Source organism: Triturus cristatus, chromosome 1_2 (assembly GCF_964204655.1).
Source record: "Triturus cristatus chromosome 1_2, aTriCri1.1, whole genome shotgun sequence".
In the NCBI taxonomy this organism is placed as follows: Eukaryota; Metazoa; Chordata; class Amphibia; order Caudata; family Salamandridae; genus Triturus; species Triturus cristatus.
In genome coordinates this window covers 813501777-813516455 of record NC_140580.1, presented here as the reverse complement: position 1 = coordinate 813516455, position 14679 = coordinate 813501777, and positions in this window count along the sequence as shown.

Genomic DNA, 14679 nt, shown 5'->3' with positions numbered 1-14679 from the left:
ATCACCTTAGAACACACCACAATTCCTAAAATGAGTATGGTACCATCAACAAATGATTTATAATGTAACTAAAGTCTTAAAACCTTCTATTAACTGCAATGCTTTTTAATGAGGTGCTATCATGTATATTGGTCCCAAGATGGCTGCCAACACTTCTTGGATGAAGTACTGACAGCCAATCAGATCTCACGATGAGATGTATGGTTAGGCTCCGCCCAGATATGTATGTGATTTTACTTTTGATTTTCTCAGGAACTACTGAACAGATTGATACCATATATGCAAAAGGCACATGCCTGACCTGAGGACTACCTCTTTGCCAAATTTCAAGTAATTCTGTTCAGCCGTTCGGGCTGTACCTTGGACTAAAGGTCACTCTGGAAAATTGCATGGGGAAAACGCGTTTAGGGACCCCCTTTTTTCTCAGCCCCCGCTTGACGAATCCCCCCGAGACTTTTAGGGTAGGAGCGGAGCAGAGCGCCCCACCTATTTTGAAAATTTCACGAGGATTCGTCAACCGGCGCCAAAGTTATTCCAAATAGAATGTTGCGGATTTCCTATGGAAATACGGTCCTAACTATAACTATCTACTGGCGACCGCCAGTAGATAATATATATTGAGAGAGAGAGATAGATAGAGATATATATATTCACTAAAAAAACAAAGTTTAAAGGGACATTATAGTTAGGCTCAGATTTCACCAGTACAAAACCAGTTAATTCAGCAGGTATAATTACCTGAGCTAACTATAACTTATGCCCAGGCATGCACTGCCTTTAACCTCACGTAATACATCGCTCATGACATGGTCGTGGCATCACTGAGGACCTTACTGATGACATCTCAAATGACATCACTGATGATGTCATACACTTACACACCCATTCAGACCCCCATACAACCTCTTGTATGCCCACTCATACACCCACACAACCGTTCACATAACCATTCAAAGACCCATACCAGTACAAACGCACCCCCACACCATCCTCCATAGTGCCACTCACACACCCCCTTTCTCCCTCATATAGCCACTCACACACCCATTCATTCACCCATACAGCCACTCACACAACCACTCACTCACCTGTTCAACCAGTCACATAGCCACACACTCACCCAAACTGCTACTCACACAGCAACTTATTTACCTACACAATCACTCACATACTCACTCACCCATACAGACTCTCAACACAGCCCATCACTCATCCATTGTAACACTCACACACTCACTCACATACCCACACAACCACTTACATACACATTCATACAAGTACTCGCACATCTACTCACACATACAGCCATTCACTCATACACCCTTCAATACACCCACTCACATACCAAATTAGGTAACCAAACACCTACTGAAACAGCCACTGACTGACCCATGCAGCCACCTACAAACCAAGTAGCCCACTCAATCAGCCATTCATACACCCACTCACTCACCCATACAGTCACTACACACCCAGTCACCAACCCATAGACCCACTTACACCACCATTCACAACACCCATACAGTCATTGACATACCCACTCACTCACCAATAATGCCACTCAGACAACATCACACTCAACCACACAGCTACGCTCTCACCCAGTTATACACCCATACAGCCACTTACACACCCATATACACAAGGATACAGTCACACAGCCACTCACATAATATATGTTAGAAATAGTATCACTCAGTAGTAGTGCACCTAGTATACTAATTTAAGTTTTGTAGTAGGTTAGTATATATATTTAACACTCATAAGCACTTAAAACACTTATTCTCACTGGATGAGGTTATCAGGGATGTAATCTGTGATATCATTTGATATGGCATCACTGATGTCATCAGTGATGTCACTGACTATGTTATGAGTGATGCAATATGTCAGGTCATAAGCAGTGCATTGCGGAGGCCTAAGTTAGAATTATCTGAGGTAACTGTAACTGTTGAATTTCACTGGTTTTGTGCAAGTAGAATCTGAGTGTAAATATAACGTCCCTGAAATCTTTGGTTTTTTCAGTGAATTTCAAAGGTATTTTTATAATGTTTCTTAACTCTAGCATCCCTGTACCCTTTGTTTTTTTAAGTCAATTTCAAAGGTTTTCAAAAATCTATTGTGTAAGTTTAATGCCTATATTACTGGTAGTTTTGAAAGTCATTTTTAGTAATATTTTAAAAAAGCATTTACTTACTAAAAGATAGATCTAATCTTTCTTTTTTTTAGAATTTTTGTAATCGTTTGTATATTTTTCTTATAAAGTCTAAAGTACTTTTTATATTTAGTTTTTGAAAAGAATATGTAAGGATAGGTGATAATATGGTGATAATTTAATTAAATTGAAACCTAGTTTGTTGAGAGCGATCCAACTGCTGTATACTAATACCTGGACAAGAGTAAGGTTGGGCCAGGGTACAGTAGTGTCAAAAAAATTATAACAAGGAATGGGCTGAAGCAAGGATGTGTGTTGGCTCCTTCCTTGTTCAACCTGTATTTGGTTGATATTTGGCCTAGGTTGAGCGATATCAATTCACATTCCCCGTCGGTGGCCAGTTTTGAGGTTTCCCATTTATTGTATGCCAACGACATTGTATTAATAAGTTACACAAAGGTGGGGCTGCAGAGATTAATAAACTAAACTGCTCCATACACTTCATCTCACGGGTTAAAGGTCAACTTAAAGAAGTCAAAAACAATGCTGGTGTCAAGGGGGTTAGCAGCGCAACCTCTATTGAGTATTGAAGGGTCTGCATTAGAATCAGTTTCAGAGTATAGATATCTGGGTGTTATACTAGACACTAGGGGGTCGGGTAAGAATTGGTGGGCTGTACTACAGAGAAAAAATAACTCACTAACTGCAGAATTCACAACCCTAAAGACCAACTTAAAAGGCCTTTCCCTCAAACCATTACTAGAAGTAATATCAGTACGTTCCTTCTCTGACATATGGTGTAGAGACTTTTAGAGGACGTGGCGATAATATTATGGACAAGTTCTTGACAGGTACCTATCGTCGGTTGTTTCATCTCCCTCAACAGACATCACAAGCGCAAATTTGCCTTGAATTTGGCCTTAGATGACAGAACCTAAACAGTTTAGGGTCATATTTGAAATTTTGCCACAAACTGAGACGGGATAATAACTCAACGCTGATGACAGTGATTTGTTAGACGATGAGTGACAATAAACATAAGCAAGCCAACAATTACAACGTGGCTATAGATACATTCAAGGCTGAACAATTACGGGCTTTACCCCTTTCACAGGTGGCATTTAACAAAGTGATAAATGGGTGTAGCAAAAAATGTCCTTGCTGCTAGATAAAGCAGTATTGGCTAAAAGAGCCCATGCATGAACAGTGATTGTCTCATATGGTATGCTTAAAGCTCAGAGCTATCTAGGGGGTCTAAATAACCAAAGGGCCAATTTGAAATTTATGAGTCTCCAGTAAGGCAATAGCCTATTCTGTGGGGACACCCCAACGTGGAAAAAGCTGAGTGGTAATAGGATGTGTCACCTCTGTAACTATAATAGAGAAGATATTTGTCATATCACCTGTAGTTGCCAGGGGCTATTAGTGGAACGTAGGAGGCTGCTGAGGCAGGGTTTTCATAGTCAATTGATACTATCATGCCGACAAGCAGTCATTGCCAGCCTGCAGGGGGAAGGTTTACAATTCACTGGCAGATTTTTGAAGTTTATAGAAATAGCAGAGAGGAAATTGACTAATATTGATAATGAACAGATTTTTTAGTATTTATGAATTAAGGAACTGTACTTTTAATTATGTGGTTTTTAAATAAGGACTTGGGATTGGTTATGTATGAAAGGTAAGGAAACTGCATAAAGTGGCTTTATTTTATGAATTGTTCAAAAAGTTGTATTAAGATGTTTTTTACTGTAAGTTTTTACTAACTGAACAATACATTTTTCATTCATTCATTCATTCAATTAAATTGTAAAATGTGGACTTTTAGACATTATACACACTGTTCCATCTTTAATACAATTTTCAGAGTATGTTATTATATGTTTAAGATGAGTTTAAAAAGAAAAATTGTATGTTCACCCATTTATTATCAATTTCTTAATTGTATTTGTGAGGAGTAGTTTTTTATGGTGAGTATTAGTAGTTTAAAACATGTTCTATTGTGATTTGTGCAAAAAATAATATTTTGTATAAGTAGATGAATCTTTATTTTTGTTTGTTTAAAAACATGGAGTCACGTACTGGTCACGGTTCTTGCGTTAGATGTGCAAACCTGTTATATGTTTACATATTTAGAGAAAGTTAATGTTTATTTTCAGGTAAGAGGTTTGCTACTGAAATTAGAAAAATACTATTAATATAGCTGTAAAACATTTTTATAAGGTTTACATGAAGAAATGTTAAAGTTAATTTAAAAACAATTTCTAGCCATTTTACAGGGCCGAGACTCTGTTGCATACATATTTCTGGGTCTGAGCAGGGGATGCCAATTTGGTTTGAGTTTGGTATAAAATACGTGAAATATGTATTCACTTAAAGAAATTCATACTTTTAAATCCATTTTAATACATCTTGATAGATGTGCGACGTGATGTTGACGCAACCCCGTCGCGCCATCATGTGACATGAAAAGAAAGATTTTGATTGGTTAAAAAGGTTTCAATTCTGTTAGAAGGAGGATCCAACACCTGCTGTTTTCTTCTTTTGGGTGTGTCTATAGAGCTTGACACTTTTTTTATTGTGTCCAACTATTTTCTGATTTCTTTTGGTGTTTTCTGGAACTTTTCATCAAAAAGAAGATGGCATCTGCTGATGTACAGGATGAGGAGCAGTTGGAAGAGGTTGGAGAACCTGAAGAACCCCGGAACAAAAGGAAAGAAAGTATTGTGTGGGCCTTTTTTACCATCCCTGAGGGCAAGAAGAAGGTTATTTTAACGACGATCACCTGCTACCTATGCAACAAAGTACTGTCAAGAGGGTCTGAGAGGAAATATTCTTGAGGGACATCCTCCATGAAGAAAAACCTGGAGACGATGCATTCCACTCGTCTTGCAAAGGAAATCACTGCAAAGGAAAGAAAAGAAAAAGCTGCACATGGTGAATTATATCAGTCAAGTACATCTTCTGCAGCTCTACTGACATCTCCACAGCCGTAGGCATTTGGAAGATGCTGGTTTCCATTGCAGGAAGTGTCAAAGTATTTAGTGTGTTGGCAAACAGTCAATATCTACCATTATTACTTTGATCAAAACACACGAGTGTTCATTTTTAAAAAATGGTTTCCTACCTCAAAATTGTTGTTTTGTTGGAAGGCACCATGTTCATAGAAAAAAAAACAATTACAAAATAATGGTTAGTCAGGGACGACCTACTCTAATTTCAAAAAGAAAAATTATATGTTGTGTAAGTGACCGGGTGGATTAGTGTGTGTATGAGTGAGTGATTTGTGGAATAATGCATGCATGATTGTGTTAATGGGTGATTCACTGCATGTATGAGAATGTATTAGTTAATGGTTGGATGAATGCATTTATGGGTAAGTGATTAGGTGCATCAGTCCATGAATGGATGAGGGCATGTATGGTTTTGTGGATAAGTACATGATCACTTGTATGTGTGAGTGTGTGGGTACAAAAGTGTGTATGTGTGAATGGATGGGTGCATGAATTCATGTATGTGTTTGAATGTGTGCATGACTGTTTATATCTGAGGGAATGGGTGCATTAGTGCATGTATATGTGTGTGCATGGGCATATAGGAGGATGTATGGCAGACTGAATGGGTGGATGAATGCATGTATGTGTGTTTCAATGGGTGGATGATTATCTGTATTTGTTACTGAATGGGTGCATGTGTGCATGTATATGTGAGTGAATGGGTACCTCAGTGTATGTATGGGTGAGTGTATGGGTGGATGATTCTGTGTATGTTTGTTTGAATGGGTGGATGAATGTATGTATGTGTGAGTGAATGGATGCATGTATGTATGTATATATGGGTGACTACGTGAGTACATGTATGTCTGAGTGTATAGGTGCCTGATTGTGTGTATGAATGGGTGGATACTTCCATGTATGTGTGAGTGAATGGGTGCATTAATGTATGTATGGGTGCTTGAATGGGTGTGTGAGTGTATGTATGGGTGAGTGTATTGTGCCTGGGTGATTAGAAGAGCATGTAGGTAGTGCTTGGGAGAATGTATGAGTGCCTGAGTAGTATCAGGGTGATTGTATGAGTACATGAGTACTGTCTGTGTGATTGGATGAGTGGCTGAGTAGTGCCTGGGTGATTGGATGAGTGTATGGATAGTGCCTAAGGGATTGAATGAGTACCTGAGTAGTGCTTGAGTGATTGGGTGAGTGCCTGACTAGTATGTTTGTCATTGAATTGTGCGTTGGTGGTTGGATGAGTGCATGAGTAGTACCTGGGTGGTTTAATAGTTCCTTGCATGAAAAGTTCCTGGGTGATAGGATGAGTCCACGGGTAGTGGCTGAGTGACTGGATGTGTGCATGAGTAGTACCTGGTTAATTGGATGAGTGTATGGGTAGTAGATGGGTGATTGCATGAGTATATAAGTAGTGACTGGGTGATGAAATAAGTGTGTGAATAGTGCATAGTGCACAGGCTTTTGAATGAGTGTATGGGTATTGCCTGAGTGATTGAATGAGTATATAAGTAGTGCCTGTGTGATGGGATGAGTGCAAGAAATGGGTGTTTGGATGAGTGCATGAGTAAACTTGCAACAACATGTCTATGCTGTTCTGCACATACACATTCCCCATGGCCTAGCTACAGGCTACCTTAGAGTTGACTTTTCAGTACTACTACAGCAGATTAACACTTGTTAAGGGCCTTAAAATACCAAGTCAGACTGGCACTAGAACTGAATGCACAGGCTCAAGTATTCGCTGGTCTGATACATGATTAAAGGGCTACTTGTCTAGCTGGTTCACTTGATAGTGTCTGTTTTTTACTAAATCTCCTATGAGGGTTTCAGTCCCTATTTGGGGGTCTGTTTCCATATATAAGAAATATTCTTACAACATCACTAGCTGTGTTTCTCACAGTTTGGCTATGTAAATATATATGTAAGTGCTGGGATGGATTGTGTCTTGGCTGTGCCAGTAATGAATGGGTTATTTAGGTGAGAGTGTCACTGCATCAATTAGTCCTAGATGCATAAGAGTTTTGTCCCTGCAGGTGAGTGAAGGTTTAGATGCTTGTAACATTGTCTGAGAGGCTGTATTAGTAGGTCTCCCCTTTTGTAGGTGCTTACATGACATTCAACGCAATGTGGAACACTGAAAGCGCAAGTCAGCAAATGCACCTATAAGTGTGTATAAAGCTCATTGAAACTTCTAACTACGTGTGTATGCTATTAAGCACACAAAAGCATGCCCTACAGCATAACTACATCATAGCTTAGGAGAGAGTAGTGTGTAGTACAAGAACAGGTTAATGCTTCGTAAAGGGTTTTTAAATGGCATGTCAGCCTAGCAGTAGAAAAGCATGCACATGCTCAACTATACCAGGTTTGAGACATGTTTAAAGGGCCACTTCTCTGGATGGTTCACTTGGTAGTGTTTGACCATTTCTAGATATCTGAACAAGTGTTTAAGTCAATATATGGGAGTCTGTTTCTATATATAAGAACTTTTCCTAGTACATTCCTGGCTTTGTTCGTGACTGTATTTCTATGTAAATCTACATGTAATTGCTGGCATGGATTGTCTCTTGGCTCTGTCTGCTTCACTTGGTAGTCTCAGAGGGGTGCTATATATCTGTAGAAGTGTCTTAGCTCCTATCTGGTTTCTTTTTTATATACATGCTGAGCTCTCGTAGTACATTGCTGACTCTATTTCTTGATGTTTGGTTCTTTAAATCTATATGTAATGGATGCATGGATTGTCTCCTAGGTGTATCAGTTAGTAATAGGGTATTTAGCTGAGAGTGTCACTACCTTCATTAGTGCTACATATATAAGAGTTGAGTGAAGGTTTAGATACTTGAAACAGTGCCTGAGAAGATGTATTAGTAGCTTTGCCCTTCCATAACAACTTATAAGACATTCAACTCAGTATACAAAACTGCATGTCTAAATCAGCATATAGACCTGAAAGTGTGCAGCTAACTCTCAGAAAGTTCTAACTACATGTCTTTGCTTGTATGCACATACCAGTGCACACTATATCCTAGTAGTAGAAAAGTAGGTTCAGATTTGTGAAGCGTCTTTAAATACCATGTCGGCTAAGCAGTAGCACTGCATGCACAGTCTCAAGTGTACTATTGCTGAGCTATGTTGAATGGTCGACTTGTCTGGATGTTTCACTTGATACTGTCAGAGCGTTACTACATATTTAGTTCCTATCTGGGTTTTTTTCCCACATGTAGTAAAGTCTTTCAGTACATTTCTGGCTCTATATCTCACTGTCCTGCTTCTGTAAATCTATATGTAAGGAATGGGATGGATTGAGTCTTGGGTGTGTCAGTCACTAATGAGTTGTCACTGTCTCTATTAGCGCTAGGGAATATCAGAACGTGTCTTACAAAGGTGTTTTATTGGCTCAGGTTGAATCAGTTGAAATGCAATCCGGATAAATCTGAGATTGTCTTTTTTTCAACAGGCAGTGAGTAATTGGAATGTATGGTGGTTGGAGGAGTTGTAGCCGCCACGTGCAGTTCAAACAACTGTTAAAATCTAGGCATTTTTTTTTAATAGTGCCCTCTCCATGAGGACCCAGGTTCAAACTCTGGTAGGCTCATGCTTTAGTATACCGCGTATGCTAAAAATATTTCTTCCACTTTTGACAACAGATACCAGGAAAATAGTGGTCAAAGCCTTGGTGACGTCAAGACTGGACTATGCTAACTTCCTTTACATGGGCCTACCTTGCTATCTTATTCAGAGCCTGCAAGTGGTGCAAAACTCACTGCCTGCAAATGAAAGAAAGCATTAAAATCAAAGGCCTAGTGGTTTTTTCCAAGGCCCTGCATTGAAAACCAGCAAGACATCTCAGTAAACGAGTTAACTGTTACACTCCAAGATCTTCCTCTGATCTTGTCCATACCTCCAAAGTTTGTTTGGCCCATATGAGGGGCAGGTCATTTGGATTCCTGGGCGCACAGGCATGGAACAAACTACCTGCTACACTGAGAGCCATCTCGGAGAAACATCTTAAAACTTGGCTTTTGGAAATTTAGTATCCTGCCACATGCTCTGTCAGCGCTGCAGCACTCTTTTTGTGTTGCTGTGCGCTATATTAAATGTCCATGAGCCATTCATTCATATATAAGAGTTATGTCTGTGCAAGTGAGAGTGCCAATGTTGCCATTAGCGCTACATACATACGATTTCCGTCTACACATGTGAGTGAAAGTGTAGATGCTTCAAAGGCTGCTGACAGGATGTATCAGTAGCTCTGCCTTTTTGTATGTGATTGAACTCAATGTGGAATACTGGATGTATAAATTGGCATGTGCACCTTGAAGCGTGCATGTAGCTTCTTGGTGGTGACTTATAGCAATATACTGTATAACCTACTTACAGGGTACCTTAGTGGTAAATGTATACATGTTTGTGAGACTGTGTGGGGGGTGTACTACTCGCTCTCACCTTTTGTATGTGTTTACATATGATATAAATCAGGGTGAAATACTGGATGTATAACTGAGCATATGGGTTTGGATGTGTGCATATAGCTCAGTGAAATGTTTGCGTACATATATTACCTTTATATGCATAGGAGTGTAGTAGCTACAAGCTACCTTAGTGCTGAGTTATATGTAGTAAAACAGCAGGTTAATGCTTGTCAAGGGCTCTTAAATGCAAAGTCAGCCTAGTAGTAAATCAGAATGTAGAGCCTCAAGTGCATCATGTGTTACACATCTTTAAACACCTACTTAACTTGTTAGAAATGTATTAGATATGCAAATGAGTGTTTAGTTGGTATGTAGGGATATGTTTCCATATGTAAGAAACTAAGATAGAAAAAATATTTTGTGACATCTTAGAATGCTGAACTGTTGTCACTATTAAAAGAAAAAGATAGAAAAATATTTTAGTATGTAATGTTTAAAAATACATTATTATTTCAAATCATATTTTTTAAACTATAACACTATATTACAATATAATAAAAATATTACTTTCCCTTTCTTACTCTTCTCAGCTTTTATACTACTTCAGTATCCATGGTGGTCTGTATGTAGCTTTATCTTCAAACAGTCGGGAAAAAACAATTGCATGGATTTCTGAAAATAAAACAGAAGTGCATCATTTTAAATATGTTTGTACTATGCTACAAACTTACTACAATTCCCTAATCAACTGTTTTACTTATATTTATTCTAGTAATAGAAATACATGCATTTGAAAACAATTTGTATTATTATTGCACCTGGTACATTAGCATGAAAAAATATATACTATATTTTTGAAGATGGATTTCAAAATATTATTCCCACTAGGCCAAATTATGAGCAAAAGACTAACAATGTATGCTGATCTAGTCCAATTCGGAGTTGTTATTAAGGACATCACCTCCAATAGGCCAAATAATGGCGTTAAATCTTTGGTTGAAGAAATATCAGGTGAATTTAGTAGCTCAGATTAAAGATAAGTATTAGTGCAATCCATCCATCCACTGTTACTCTTTAGAAAGATAGTGTACTGTCCTGGTGTAATATTAGCTCCTTCATTAAAAATAATGATCACTGTTGTGGTAGTTCTTCTTGAAATGGATATTTAATACGCTTTTAAATTTGTAATATCTGTTTGTAATTGTGTTCCATGTGGTGTATATCGTTGTAGCATTAATATGAGGTATTTTCCATTTCTCTTTATTTGCAGTGTAGATATTATATCTGATCTGCATCTTGAACAGGTCAATTTCTGATTGGATGTTCTAATGAATTTGTCAAAAGACACTGTTTTGCAAACTGGTAGTGTCAAGTAGAGAAATCGATCTGCATTTATTTTTCAGTGGCAGAGGTAAATGAACAATCTTCACACTTTTGTAGCTTAGACCAAATAAGTCATCAACATTACTTCTTCTTCTTCTGAAACTCCCAGCATTACCATCTTAAATTCTGTGCATCTTGTTACATGTTCAGCGTAAATGTTACAGATCCACTACATATAGCCTAAAGATGTTGCATGCCTGAAGCAGAATGTATAATGCTTATGTCACTGATTAAACTTTGGAGTAAAAAGTTTAAAGCAGAACAGAATATTTTCCAATTTGTTCAATTTCATTAACAAGATGTGATAAATGAAACACTACATTGAGACTCACATTGGCATAGCAGTTGATACCTAAACTGTTTTCTAACTAGTATCCCACAACACCGCCCTCAGTTTCCAGTTTATTCTTCTTAGCACCTTCTACTTTGTCTTGGTTTAATTTCCTAACTTGGACTTCAGTTGAAAGTTTTGAATGCTTATTTTTGCCCATATCATTTGTTTCTAATAAATAGGATATTGACTTAAATAAAGAGCATATAGACTTCTTCACTGATTGTATTCTCTTACACAAGTTGCATCAGCACTTTTTTTTATTAAATTAAATTCCGTCAAATACAAACTTGACAATTTTCTTACTCAAGACAATGCAAATTATACCATTCATTCTTTAACCACACTACTATTGATGTTTACAAAAGCTCTGTCTACACTTAAACCTTGAGATTTATGGATATTTACAGTATAGACCAGGGACACTGGAAACTGCTATCCCTGGGCATACAAGTCCTTTACAAGCAAAAACAGTACACCACAATTCCCAATCTGCATTACTCAATCAATATGATAAGATTTCACAACTATTGTTAGTTAATGAAATCAATAACTTTACCCATAGCACCATTTATTAATCCTCCCTCTACATTCAAATTACGCTGTAAAATAGCTCAACAGTTTTTACACATGCTTAAACACTTTTCTAAGCCTGCAGTCCTAGATAAAGACTTCTCTAAAGAATCCAATTTTGCTCGTAGTTTTTCAGTTAGTAGGATTGTTACTCTTGGTGTTCCTTTTTATCTATAGCTATAATTTCCAAAATGTTTTGCTTTTCCAGTTTCTGTAGCTGTTCAATAAAGATGGAATACTCTTGCAGTGTAGGCATTAAACAATGGATTTGTCATCTGCAATCATATCATGCATTATATCTGCTGGTGTGTTTTCAGAAGTAAATAGTTTCTTTATTAGTAGACTTTCCAAAACCTCTGTTCTTATGTCTTTAAGGATATTTCCATATTCTTCACTAGCTGCCTGTCACATATTCTTTACTAGCTCCTAGTATTCAAAGTGTAGCCAAATTTTTACTTTTCCAATGCCTCTGAAAGAATTCCTTCTCTCATTATACAGGAGTGTTTTAAAAACAGGATGCCGTTTAACAGGAGTCAGTTGCAGTAGATCCCCGAAAACAATTAAATGTTTTCCTCCAAAAGGCACGTTGTACTCTGTTTTTAAAATCTATTGAATTCTCAAGTGTACAAAGGCAAGCATTAAGTTTGAGACCGTGCTCACCTCATCAAGGATTAACAGCTTCAGTTTCCTCAGTACTCTTGGAACTTCATGACTAGCTTCTCCAGATAACTTCTGGCATTTCAGTTTGTTATCTTATTTAACAGGTAGCATAAATAGTCGATGTAAAGTAATCCCTTTAATATTGTGTGCTGCTAAATCAATTGGTACTGTTACTACACAGGATACATTTGATTCTGCAGTCATGTGTAGATACCTCATCAATACTTTAATTAAGAAACGTTTTCCTGTGCCAGCTTGACCACTGATGTATAATAAAATAGGTTTGAAGGATGAGCATTGACATTGTTTCTTGTCATGGTGGATCCATGTTCTATTTTCCCTTTTACGTGCAAATCTATTTCTTTCTGTTCAGAGTTAAGTTGTCCTAACTTTTCAAAGTCAGTAATATCCTGTTTTGCTTGCTGCATTGCAGTTTCCACCTCATTCATACCTATTGCTGCTTCATTTTGAATGATTGGTTGTTCAAGTGGATCTTGAGTTAAGGGTCCAGAACTTTGACTATTTTTCTAACTTTCTCTAGCTTTTTCTGTTGCAATAGTTTCTTCTTGTTCAAGCTCCTCATTTAACATTTTGAAAGAGATTGGAAACACTGAACACTGAATATTGTCTTTTACAGCATTGAAGTAATTCTGTTTGTGCTGGCCAAGGCTTGAACAATTGGAGAAGTGCTAAATAGAAAAAATCTCTTTTATCTGGAGTTTGGCAACTGAGTTTTCAATGTTTAATAAGATTTACCTTGACAAATTTGACCAAACATCCATCACATCCAATTAATCCATTCTTGCCTTCATCTATATTTTCAGTAACATTTCTTTGAAATCTATAGTGTTGCAGTATTTCATAGAGGCATACATTATCCAGATGTGGTTTCCTTTTCTGGTAAATATTGGATTGAAGGAAAATACTTTAATAGTCTGTTGTGTTTTATTGTTAGGCCTAGAGTTACCCAAACGATTCCTCTTGGCTTTGAGTATAACCTGGCTGAGCTCAGCTGATCCGAGCACTCATAGGATCATATCTCTCTATGGGACAGCATCCTCAAGCTGAAGCTGTACAATTTCTTGCTAAAACTCTTTTCTGCAGAAAGTTCCTCCCACTTCACTTTTATCTCTGACATCTCAGATTTTGTAATGTAGGATGTGATGATACAAGCAACAGCAATTGAGTTGTCTGCAACAAACTGAATATCCATGTTTGCATTCCACATTTCCAAAATGACTGGATTATAGTTATTAATATACTTTGAGGCTTTTGTTCTCCATAGGTTGTATGTGTTTTTGGGTGATTCAAGTAGATAATTTCATGCATACTTAGCATAACTGTTAGAAGCCAAGTAGAAGTACCTGGATTACTTAACATTAATTTAAGTTCACCATGACAACGATACCAATATTCATTGATGCCATGCTGGCATGCAAGCAAATTGATTATGTAATATTCTAAATTTGTATCCCTTTTTTCAACTTTCTCCACCAATACTCTTGCAAAAAGACTTGTAGATGAACTCCAGTTGTTAATATATAATTTACCACATATGAAAGTGTGGAGAAGTGCTAAATACAAAAAATCTCTTTTATCTGGAGTTTGGCAACTGAGTTTTCAATGTTTAATAAGATTTTCCTTGACAAATTTGACCAAACATCCATCACATCCAATTAATCCATGCTTGCCTTCATCTATATTTTCAGTAACATTTCTTTGAAATCTATAGTGTTGCAGTATTTCATAGAGGCATACATTATCCAGATGTGGTTTCCTTTTCTGGTAAATATTGGATTTAAGGAAAATACTTTAATAGTCTGTTGTGTTTTATGGGTAGGCCTAGAGTTACCCAAACGATTAGGATCATATCTCTCTATGGGACAGCATCCTCAAGCTGAAGCTGTACAATTTCTTGCTAAAACTCTTTTCTGCAGAAAGTTCCTCCCACATCACTTTTATCTCTGACATCTCAGATTTTGTAATGTAGGATGTGATGATACAAGCAACAGCAATTGAGTTGTCTGCAACAAACTGAATATCCATGTTTGCATTCCACATTTTCAAAATGACTGGATTATAGTTATTAATATACTTTGAGGCTTTTGTTCTCCATAGGTTGTATGTGTTTTTGGGTGATTTCTGCGTTACTATATGTCT